The following is an 11,709-nucleotide window of genomic DNA, read 5'->3' as shown; positions in this document are numbered from 1 at the left end:
GTTCAATATCGATACAAGTATCGTTGCACCCCTAATTTTTATGTAGGCCTATTTAAGTAGTTTCCTCTAGCATCCATTTTTTAAGTAGTATTGATTGAGTTAAAGGGAAATTCAGTCATCATCAGAGTCTCTCTGCAGGTTTTTGGGAGTATTGCTGCTTAACGTTTTTGATAGAAAAGATCCAGGACAATGCCCATAAAGAGCAAAAACAAAAAAAAAAGATTGGCTGCTTGTGAGGGACTGGGAGTGCTCCAGCAGTAGAGCTACAGTATGTCCGGAAAGTATTCAAAGCGCTTCACTTGTTCCATTTTTAGTCCTGTTACAGCCTTATTCCAAAATGGATTAAATTTATTTTCCCATTAAAATTCTACACACAACACCCCTTGCTGTCCCAAGTCTTCCTGAGTATGATGCTACAAGCTAGGCACGCCTACTTTTGGGCAGTTTCTCCCTTTCTTCAGTGCAGAATCTCTGAAGCACCATCAGGTTGGATGGAGAGCATTGGTGCACAGCCATTCCCAGATCTCTCCATAGATGTTCAGTATGGTTTAAGTCTGGGCTCCTCACACAGTGGTCCCAGAGCGATTTTCCCAGTTCCTGCTGGTAAAAAACCATCCCCATAGCATGATGCTGCCACCACCGTGCCTTCAACATGTTTTATAGGCCAGGTGATGAGCAGTGTCTGTTTACCTCTAGGCGTGATGCTTGGCGTTCAGGCCAAAGAGTTCAATCTTTGTTTCATCAGACCATAGAACTGCTAATGTAGTACTAAGGGGCCCAAAGTGTGCCAAAAAATATATATTCCTTACACCGTTACACCAGCACCACCTGCCTGAGGCACTGAACAATACAAGGAGGGATTGAGCCTCAATTTTAATTTGTTTACACCAAATTCTGATCCTGACTGTCACAGCAATTCTCAGCAGACCAGGCAACATTTTTCCAATGTCCTGTTGTCCAATTTTGGAGAAGTGAAGTCTCCGTTTCCTGACCGTAGCTGGCAGGAGTGGCACCCAGTGTTGTCTTCTGCTGCTGTAGCTCATCTGGTTGTAACAAGTAGTTATTTGAGTTACTGTTGCCTCTTACCTCTGGCATCAACAAAACTTTTTCACCTGATCTCTTTTTCAGACTGTTCTCAATAAACCATAGAAATGTTGTGTGTGAAAATCCCAGAAAAGCAGAAGTTTTAGAAAAATACTTCGACCAGCTTACCTGGCACTAGCAACCATGCCATGTTCAAAGTTACTTAAATCACTTTTCCTCGACATTCTGATCCTCAGTTTAAACTTCAGCCGGTCATCTTAAACATGTCTATATGCCTAGATGCATTGATTTGCTGTCATGTGATTGACTGGTTAGCATTAACAAGCAGTTTAACATCTAATGAAGTGTTCAGTGAGTGCATATCAAAGATGTACTTGGAAATATTTGGTAGTCTTACCCTTACTCATATTTTCTCCTTGGTAGGTGGTACGTTATTAGAGGAAAAATGGAAGTGAGTGAAGAGTTTCTGTTTTTATTTGTTTCCATCAAGTGCAGTCGTAAGAAACATTTCAAAGGTTTCTGAAAGTTTAAAAGCTGAAGCATTTTTTCCTCAGGAGCAATTAGCTTTAAGTGCGAGACCTGCATGGAATTCCCATAACAATTAGCATGCATCCAGGCTTTTAAAATGGAAATGAACACTTTATGCTAAAGGAAATGGTAGGTCTTTAAAGAACATTGGATTTCTGCATTCAGATCTAGATTTTAAAAGGTAAAAAAGCATATCGTAATAGTAATGGTGTTATTGAGGAAGTCTGAAGCGTCTTTCTGTGACTCTCGGATATTTACAGGAATCAAGAGCAGCTCTGTTTCTCATAATTGTATTTGCCTCAATAGTCTCGGGATCATGAGTCATTTACTTAAAACAATTTCGGGAGCTCATGTCCAGTTTTTGAGCTAATTGTACTGAGATTGAGTTTGCATTATATTGTTATCTCGAGATGTCAGACAGTTTTAAAATCATGGCTTTGCAGAAATTTAACTTGATCAGCTTAACTTAATCATGTTGAAACTTGTCGACAGTCCATGTCTGCATATTTTCATTATCTTCATTCCTTGTTAAATGAAATCAAACATTTGTGATCTTTCCTTTTGATACTGTATAATGCTGCCTAGCTATTAGGTACGCACAGGCTCATGAATGATATGATGTAACCACTAAAACTCAATTATCTTGAAAAAATGATGAAGTTCTGATCACAAGGGAAGGCTGTTTGATAATTCAGGACATCTTGTAATAATCATTTGTACGTAATGAAGACAAGATAATTGAGCTAGGTATGGATCAGAAGAAAATCTCAAGATAACAGATTGTGTCTGTAGTGAGGGTAAATGCCCGGAGTATCAGACAATGTCTCATGCTTTCTTTCTTTATGGTTGATTTTTGTTCTGTTTTCACTGTTTGTTTGTTTTTTTTCCACTGTTTTCTCTGAGATTTGAATTTGAATGCTAATCAATAAAATCAAATCAAATCAAATCAAAATCAATGTAATGTATGTCCTCTCTTATTTAGAAAAATGGATATAAAGATAAAATGAATGTTGCTTTCTGACCTTCCAGCTTATATGTGGCTCTGATAGGCCTCTGATCCTCAGGCCTGTCGGTTTCCATAAAAGAAATCTTAAAAAAAGGTCAAGTATGAGGTAAATCTATGTACTATAAAAAACCTCAGCTAATATGTATATATAGATATAGTCCTTATAATCCATCCACTTGTTCACAATTAAGGTAATGTTTGCCTGCAAAGATCTGATTCTGCCATCTGAACAAATGTGAAAGTTGTGTCATAGAAATGCCAGTGAGGTCTACCACTGTGGTCCAATCAGACGCTCCTCCCTCTGCTATCTCTGCAGTCTGAGAAACACTCAATGAAAAACAGGCTAAAAATACCAACATCAGCTCAAGTACTAGCAGGGCAGCACTGGGAAAGTCATCAGACTCTGTCCACTAACACCAGGGTGGGAAAACTCCAAATTTACTGAAGACTGGCTGCAAATTTGTAAAGTCTTTACTCAGCCACGCACTGGCCATCATTCAGGGGTTTTTTCACTTAACTGGTTGGTAGAGTGAGAATGGATTTAATGCTTGTGGACTGAACATCTAAAATATCAGATCTCTCAAAGAACCAAACCACAACTGCTTTTGGAAATTTAGACACAACTTTCAATTTTTTTGACCGAACAATAAACGCCCTGTTCGACAGGAAAAAATATGTTGGTACTTTCTCTGACGCCATCTCCCCAATTCTGCCTGACAAGCGTCTCTAAGTGTGAAGTGGGAGCGAGGTCACCTCTGTTCAGTGGTCCATAGTGGAACAAAAGTTGTGTTTGGTATTAAGGTGACTGTGAAAATGTACCCCTGCCCTGTGAAGCCACTAAATCATATAAAAAGATTTAACAAGGCTCCAACACTCAATGTTCCCTTCCTCATGCTGTTACAAGAGATATAACTGGACTTCATGGTCTATTTAATCCCTTAATACATTTCATTCCTGAGACAAACTCACTCTTGCTGCCAAGTATTGTATGTCCCATCGTTAAAATAAAAAAAGACTTATAAAATGACGTCTAATAATACCAGTGCCACTTTGTTCTTTAAAATAATTTACAGGTTATAACTGATCGATGTATTCAACTATTTACAGATTAGGCTTCTTTATTTTGATCTTTTTAATGCTTGTTCGCTTCCTGGAATCTGATCTGGCCATATCCAGCAGCAAGATTTATCCCAAAACCCTAAAAATTACACTAGTGGGGGCACCCTAAGCTATCATCCACCTCTACAGTCTGACCATCCATAACTTCACCTTCCTGACAAACCCAACATCCCTGCACTAAGGTTGATAAAACCATCTTTTACTCTTCTGATCTGGCTTTTGTCCCAGGTATTGTAGCATTTTTCTCCCCCAGAAAATCTCTTTGTGGAGTTTACATGTTCTCCCTGTGCTTGCATGGGTTCTCTGCAGGTACTATGGCTTCCTCCCAAGGTTAAACACAGTGTCATGCTTGGGGTTAGGTTAATTACTGATTCTAAACTGGCCACAGGTATGATTGAGAGCATGAGTAGTTGCTTTGTTAACTGTGTGATAGAACTGATGACCTGTCTAGGGCATGTACCCCACTGGATAAGCTCCAGTGCCCCCTCCCCCTGTGAACCTGAAGTTGAGAAGCAGAAGAATATTGTTAGATGGAGAAAATCTGTTTTCTGGTGAGGTGTGGAAATCTGAAACCCTTTCTTGCTAGTGCATTGTGGAAACTACTCTTTAGCATTTTTTTTTTTTTTTACAATGACGAGGCAAACGGCAAATATGGAGTAAACAAGGAGGGCAATATAAGCAAACCATATCTTGCTGGACTCAGCAGGATTGTGGTAATATGGCACTCAGTGAGTCATCCCCAGACTGCACTTTGTAGAAATTCTTTCATATAGATGACAAAACAAAATGTTGTTTTCTTGAACAAAACTGTGACAAGAAAAGAAGACACGTGGTGGAAACATTCTGCCAACTTTAAACTTGCTGGAAACACTTAAAGACTTAATCCTAAGTTTTATGTTGCTTGGTGACAAATGGGTCTCCAGATGTGAATGCAGCTCACATCTGGATGGGAAAAACTGGCCAAAGATGCAGATCAACAATCCTAGCTGTGCACAGAAACAGCCAAGCAATCAAGAACAAGAGCATTTTCCAATATTTTCAACATATCGTATTTTAGCTTCACTGTCTGCAAATATCTCACAAAGCTATGTTTGAAAATGTAGCTTAATTGGACAGTTTCTGAAGCATACGCTGGAAATAAACACACAATCCTCACATTCAATCACACACGTTTATTGAGATTTCTCACGTGATGTCACTCACACATTGCTTAGGAGTTGTCCATCATATTGGATGTGATACAACCAGTTGTTGCACGGGAAATGCGTATTCTCCGAGCGGTTGGAAGGGGTTCCTGGAGGCTGCTGGCCCCTGCTGGAAGAAGGTACCGCGCCTAAAACCTCACCTGATTTAAATGGTTATGTCTAGATTTTCATGGTTGCCGGAAGTTTTTCATGTGTGTCTGCAAATGCTCGCTAGCTATTAGCTGAGCAGTGGCAAAACTTGAAAAAGTGATATGGAGAAGGTTCGCCTTCAAAGTAAAGTTCTTCCTTTTGGCTGTAGCACTAAGACATAACTTTTACTTTGGAGGCAAATCTCCATTTTAGGTTTGTGTTGCACTTTTCACAGTTTCACTATAGCTCAGGGAACAGCTGGTCACTGTTTGTAGACAAGTCTGTCACTTTCATTCAACCTATGATCGCAGCAATAAGCTAACGATCAAAGCAATCACAAGGAGGATTGAGCCAAAGGATTGGAATGCACATTTTTCTCTAATGACAGATGATTGCCATCTGGGCACTCACTGGTCTGTATGTCTGTGTGACTGGATCTTCAGCAGTCATTTTCTTAGTGACTGCCATCAACCTCCACCAGCCTAGTTTTGCCTTCACAGCCAATGGTTGCCAGATGGTTGTGAACCATTTTCTAGACCTGTGTGTCTGGAGTCTTATTCACTTCAACCTACACTGTCAGCATCATTGTTACACATCCAAGTTAAAATCATGTGGTTAATGGTCATGTGTCTGCAAAACCTCAATCCGTGCAACCTGGCTACACAACCAACGAGTGATGTGATGCTGGTGACATTTCCGTCTTTAGCCTGTGGTAAAAACATTGTAGGGATTGGGATTGATTGATGATTTCTAGTAAATGTTGCAGCATTTTTATCAGAATCTTCATCACTTATGAATATGCCTTTTTGGTGACTCTTTTAAAAAATTGCATTGTTACTAAACCACAATAATTCAAAGGGCGGACACAGTTTGATGTCTTCAAGTGAAAAATTCATAGAACATGAACAGATTTCAATGATCTATCTTTGTCAGTCTAGAGGTTTTAATACGTTTGGATGCAAAAATGGTGGTTTTCTCATGTTGTCATAAGTGGTTTATAGCCAATTTATAGAGTTTTAATAATCAGGTCTTGTACCAAAAGGATGGCATAAATTCAGTAAGTAAAAAACAGACTTTCCTTGCCTAAAATCACCTGGCAGATTGCCTCAGGGTCAGCCGCAGGCCATCAATATGTTCGGTGCAGTCATGATCCCTGCACGATGTCCAATTGCATCTTAGTGTGACTACAGCCATAAAGAAGGAGCTAACTGAATCACTGCATTACGGAAAACTGAATTAGAGCCCACAAACATGTATTTTCCAGAGGAGCAGCCCAAAGCAGATGAAGGTGTGTGTAGAGAGACATCTCATAGGCGGTGCATCCTCTGCCTTGTCATTATACCGACCAGCTCCATCAACGATATGCAGAACTATCATAATTTCATCCAGTGAAGGAAATGATAACAGTATGGAGTGTGTTTTAGTAGATTCTGGGCATGAAGCAACAAACACTTGACATCTGGTCTTGTTCTGTAGTTACGACAATCAAACATCTGGAGGCTCCAGTAGCTACTGTTGTGAAGGAGACAAATGGGTCACAGTCTCCTCTTAAACTCAAATCTGTGGACCAGATATCTGGGTCAACTGCAAAAAGGCTTTTAGAGATGTCAAGAGCTGCTTTACTTTCACTGTTCACTTGGCTAGAATAGCAAAGAGCTGAATGGATTACAAAAAAGGGAAATGAGAGAGCGACAGACCTGCAGTTTACATGGAAATAATATGGCTGATTATTGACCCAGATACAAGATTCTACAAGGATTCGGTCTGTTATGATGGGAAGAGTTTGTGTCACCACAGAGGGAGAACAAGGCGTGTTCGGTCTGAAAGGCAATGTGACGTCAGAGCTGGAAACTGACTTATTGAGGGAAACTTGACTTATGAACGCTGCTTTGTTTTAAAGAGGGACTGACTGGATGCTGCTGCTGCTGCTGGGATACAAAATGGGTGCGGTGCAGGAAGTGTATCTAGTTGTGCCAATACCATCATTGTTTCAGAAATAAACATGCAACATTTATTAATAAGAGATGGGGTCTTAAATCTTTGGAAGAGGAAATCAGCAGGATGACCAACATAAAACAACGATAGCAATCTGTGGTAGGTCTGTCCAAACGGCCCAGACTCTCTCACAGATTGGTTTAGTTGTAGCCGACATGACGGAAGGAGAGCCTTTGGTCAACAGGATGCATCTAAAAGAAGTGAAAGTCTTAACAGGGTTTCTGTAGGTGCCCTACTGGAGCTGACCCTTCCATCACTCTTGCAGGTCTCATGAAGTGCTGGGACCACTGTGAAGTTGTTTCGCAGTCAGAAACACCCCCTAAGCTAATAAAGTAATCTATTTGCTTTTTCACTTCAATTATATTGGAATTTAAAAGAAATCCAAAATCAAGAAACCCTTGTGCAACTTTTGCCAAGAGAGAAAAATCAGTACTCGTGCCCTTTATTACTGAAGAAAAAGTCCCTATTAATATGCACTCTGCCTTTACAAACATTTCGGAAAGAATGGGTCATCCCAAAGGGCTGCAGGCACGATGATCGAGTAGTCATTCCTCTTACTTATCTGAACTCTGCTTAAAATCCACCATTTGCGGCATATACATAGTTGGTGTATTGTACCAACAGAAATGTACATCACTTGGACCTGAGCACGCCCTAGTGGACTTGTGGATGCGAAAAGTATCATAATTTTTTCTGGATGCTGCAGTAAGCCAGTTGGTGAAATTTCTTCCATCCTACATATTCAGTGATCGACAGTAAGTAGTACTACTGCAAACTGAATGTGTTCAGGAATTCTCAGCAACTACATAAAGTTACAGAGTGGGGTGTGTAACAGTTTCCAACACTCTGCAGACTCGGGAACTGCAGCGCTCCAAACCACCTCTGCTTTTAACATCAGCACAGAAACTGGAAGCACACGGCGGTGCAGCTCCTGCAGGTGGCCCAGTCCTTTGGTGAATATAAGTTATACAGACACAGATTCCCTGTGTTCAATCTCAGCTTCTGAGGTAACTGGGTTTGGCCGAAGGAGATGAGAAGTTGAGGGCGTGTAATAAGAACCTGTACAAAGTCATTATCAAGTCATCTTGTAGAAACTTCATGAAGTAATAGTCCTGACGAGTTTGAGAGTCGGTAAACAGTCGGTATTTTGACCTTGCATTTGGAGTGACAACGTCCAACAAACCATAATGTTAACGCTTTTAAGGAAACCTAAGGAAGCAGGACACGGTGAGGTATTTAAGAGATCACAGATGGATGAGATCTGACAGAAGTGGAGTCAGTGGGAAGAAGAAGTCATTATTTGATGCCACCATCTGTGGACAGCGTCCGCCCTCTCTCCTTTATTCAGCAGGATCTCTTCAGCTTCAGATCCACCGTTGGAGCGGCTTCGGCTCTCCATGTTCAAAACTCAAGTGCCGCAGTTCCCCCACGACTTTGCTAAATTCACTTTGTGGCTTTTTGAACCTGGAAATGGGGGAGGAAAAAAAAAAAGGCAAGGAGCACGAAAGGGAGTGGAGGGTGAGGGGGTGGGATGGTTTGAAGAAAACAACCAGGCCTCAGAAAACTTTTGGAAAACAGCGTCACAACCAAAGAGGCATAATGCCTCATTGTGGAGGCTGAATGTGCATGATTGTGTGTGTTTGCTGGAGAATCTGGAAGGAAGAGGGAGGGGGAGGCGGGACACATGTGATGTTTGAATTCAACCTGATTGTGAATTTTCAAAAAAATAAAACTTTTTTTTGTACACAACAAGATGCGATTGAGGTGAATTTTGTTATTTATGACACAGGAAATGGCATCTGGCGGCAAAAACCCTGCACAGAGGTGACTGTGTGTCACCGTGAGTGAGAGCGCGCACAAACACTTAAATGCTCGTGTTCTTGCCAAATGTGATAACATGTTACCTAACCTCAGTGTGATGCATCATGTGATGGCGGATTCAGTGCTGGTGTTGGCGGCAGGATACCTCTTTGTGTGTATGTGTTTGTTCAGCTCTCAGCTTTTGCTTGTCGTATGCTTCATGCTTTCCTGCTGCCTTCAGGAAGCAGCTTTCAGGACGGCCTGATGGGTTTCCTGGCAGGACCCTCTACCCCCCTCCCAGTTCCTACTGGGAGACAATAGGAGGTCTCACAGGGCATGGAGGTGTGTGGTGGTGGGAATTTATTGGGGGAGTAGTGGGCTTCCCTTCAGGAAACTGTAGACCTATCCAAGCAGCAGAGAGGCCTCTTGTGTGTGGATGTGTTGAGCTTCATTTTAGTTTCTGTTCAGCCTAAATGTACTCATGAGGATGAGGACTCCTGTGAAAGAGATTAAGCTCAGGATTAGCAACTGGCTTTAAGTTTCAGATTATCAGATTGGAAGTAAAGATTCTGAAAACGGACCTGTAAACTCTCTAAATGCAGAGTTGATTCTTAAATGGTAATTACAGAAACTCTCACCTCTATTTCAGAAGCTTAAGTTTTTATTAATGTCCATTGAGCTTTGTTTAAAGACATGGTGTGTAAAATCTCATCGCTAGATGTCAGTAGATTGGAAGTCGTAGTCAACTGAGCTCTGTTTTCTTACTTGTTCCAATTCAAGTGCATAATTTTTATAATAATCTATTTTTGCTGCTGTTAGCCACTGTTAGCTGCTGTTAGTGATTGTTTTGTTTTTGTTTTTTTTGAAATGGCTCTAACATTGTTAGATGCTTAGTAAATAAATTATATGATGTGAGAATGTAATCAAAATGTTTTTCAGAGAGAAAGTGTGATTATAGGATATTCAAACATGACATTAGCAGGTTTTAAGCTAACATTAGCTTAAAACCAGCTATTGTTGTTTAACTGGCTTGTTGTCAGCTGTCCAGTGATGTCTAATCTGATAACAATTTGTCAAGTAATTTCTGCACGTTTCTCACGTTTTAAAGCCCTGACTTCAGTTCATGAGATAAGGCTTAAAGTGAGGAGAAAAAGGATGAGGTGTTGATGAGGGTGGAGGAGGAGGGAAAAATAATGAACCCCTGGAAGATGGCTGCCCCTCCTCGAGCCTGGTCTGCTGGAGGTTTCTACCTGTTAAAAGGGATATTTTGCTTCCCACTGTCGCCAAGTGTTGGCTCTTAGGCACTTGTCTGTTTGTTGGGGTTTTCTCTTTATTATTGTAGAGCCTGTACCTTACAATATAAAGCAGCGTGAGGTGACTGTTGTTGTTATTTGGTGCTAAAAATAGACTAATGAAGATTGCTGACAAAATCAGGCAGGATGATTCAATTATTATATTCATGGATGTACAGAAAGTGTATTAGTTACCTTCAAACAAGAAGGTAAATAAATTCTAAGCAGCTCTTTTACTCTAGACTATTCTAGCTGTGTGTCTGGAAATGCAAGTTCTTTTGAATCTACAAATGCCTGTAATGCATTGTAAAAATGCACAGATTAATGGATCAAAACTTGATCCAAACATCATGAAAGTTAAATTATATAATGATAAGTGTATGGTATCCATTCTGGGGTGGATGAGTGTGTGTCTGGTTTGTATCTTTGCTTCTATTAGTCTGTACGTGTTCACATTTCTGAATGAGTTTTTTTTTTTCTCGTGCAAATCAGTCAGACTGTACAAGCTACTGTCAGGGAGAGGATGTTGGCTTTCGTCCCTCTCCCCCTCATCATCAGTCTAGTCGTGTCTCCTCGTCTCTCTCCCTTTTTCTCTCACAGGCCTCCCTTCTCAGGAAAAGGGTGCCGTTGGGGATGAGGTCATTCTTTCAAAACATGGCTCCGATTCTCCAACCAACATGTTTCCTCCTCCATGATCTGGACTGACCAGTGTTCCAGTCCTCGTTAATAACACATCTATGAGTGTGTGCTGGGATTACAGGATACCTCTCCTCTCATGTTCCATGTTTTTTGAGGGGGAAAAATGCAGCAATATTATTCTGTATTTTCCATTTTTGTTGTAGCTTAAAGGTAACTAACATGCTGGGTTGTGTATCCAGTGCAGAGAAGCTCTGACTGATGCAATGAAGCAATTTTGGGAAAGTATAAGATTTTATTCATTACTTTGCTAAGTGGTTACAACTTGAGTGCTAGTTTTTTCATTCAGTTAAATTCAATTACATTTGATTTATATAGCTCCAAATATGTGCTTTATATTGTAATCGAAAAGATTTGTAACACAGAGGAAACCCCTAAAATCAAACAACTCCCTATGGGCAAGTAGTTGACAACAGTGGGAAGGAAAACGTCCTTTTTAGCAGGAGGAAACAATCAAACCAAACTCGGGGAGGGGCAACCATCTGTCATGACTGTTTGGGGGTATATGCTTATGCTTGCAACTTTGTGCATAAATTTTTGCAGGTGATAGATTTCAGGTGTGTTTAGTGGTATGACTGCATGATGGATGTTTAGTTTTACTTTTGAATGTCTTAGAATCAAGCTGTTGTTGTTCTAACATATAGACATATTTTGTACCACATCCTATGATGTACAGTGGATATTCAGATGATTTTAAGTCTTTCATCGTTTACGCTGGCTGGCTCTGAGAGTGTCCCAAACTCGCTGCAGTAGTGTTCTGGATAATGGCCGTCCCCACTCAGAAAATACAGGTGGTGATGTAGAGGTTTTGTCTGAGTGGTCCAAGAGAGTGGACCATCTCCATCTCTTGGAGCCTGTACTCCTATATCAATCAAGTGGCATGATGCTGGTGTCT

The 11,709-nt window shown here is 40.7% G+C and overlaps 1 protein-coding gene across 4 annotated transcripts in view; it reads left to right on the top strand.

The window, feature by feature from the left end:
• kank3 (KN motif and ankyrin repeat domains 3) overlaps window positions 1–11,709 on the top strand; it is a 39,096-nt gene that overhangs the window by 7,622 nt on the left and 19,765 nt on the right. For 2 of the 4 annotated variants that reach the window (XM_042225908.1, XM_042225906.1), the window contains exon 1: window positions 8,574–9,444. The exons of the other annotated variants lie outside the window; for them this stretch is intronic. The gene's annotated coding sequence lies outside the window, so the exon portion shown is untranslated. Of the gene's footprint in view, window positions 1–8,573; window positions 9,445–11,709 lie in introns of those variants that run through there. 4 annotated transcript variants of the gene reach the window in all.

The sequence above is a fragment of the Haplochromis burtoni genome, unplaced genomic scaffold (genome assembly GCF_018398535.1).
Source record: "Haplochromis burtoni strain Fernald_Lab_line unplaced genomic scaffold, NCSU_Asbu1 Contig_189, whole genome shotgun sequence".
Classification (NCBI taxonomy): Eukaryota; Metazoa; Chordata; class Actinopteri; order Cichliformes; family Cichlidae; genus Haplochromis; species Haplochromis burtoni.
This window is presented reverse-complemented; position numbering and strand designations above follow the sequence as displayed.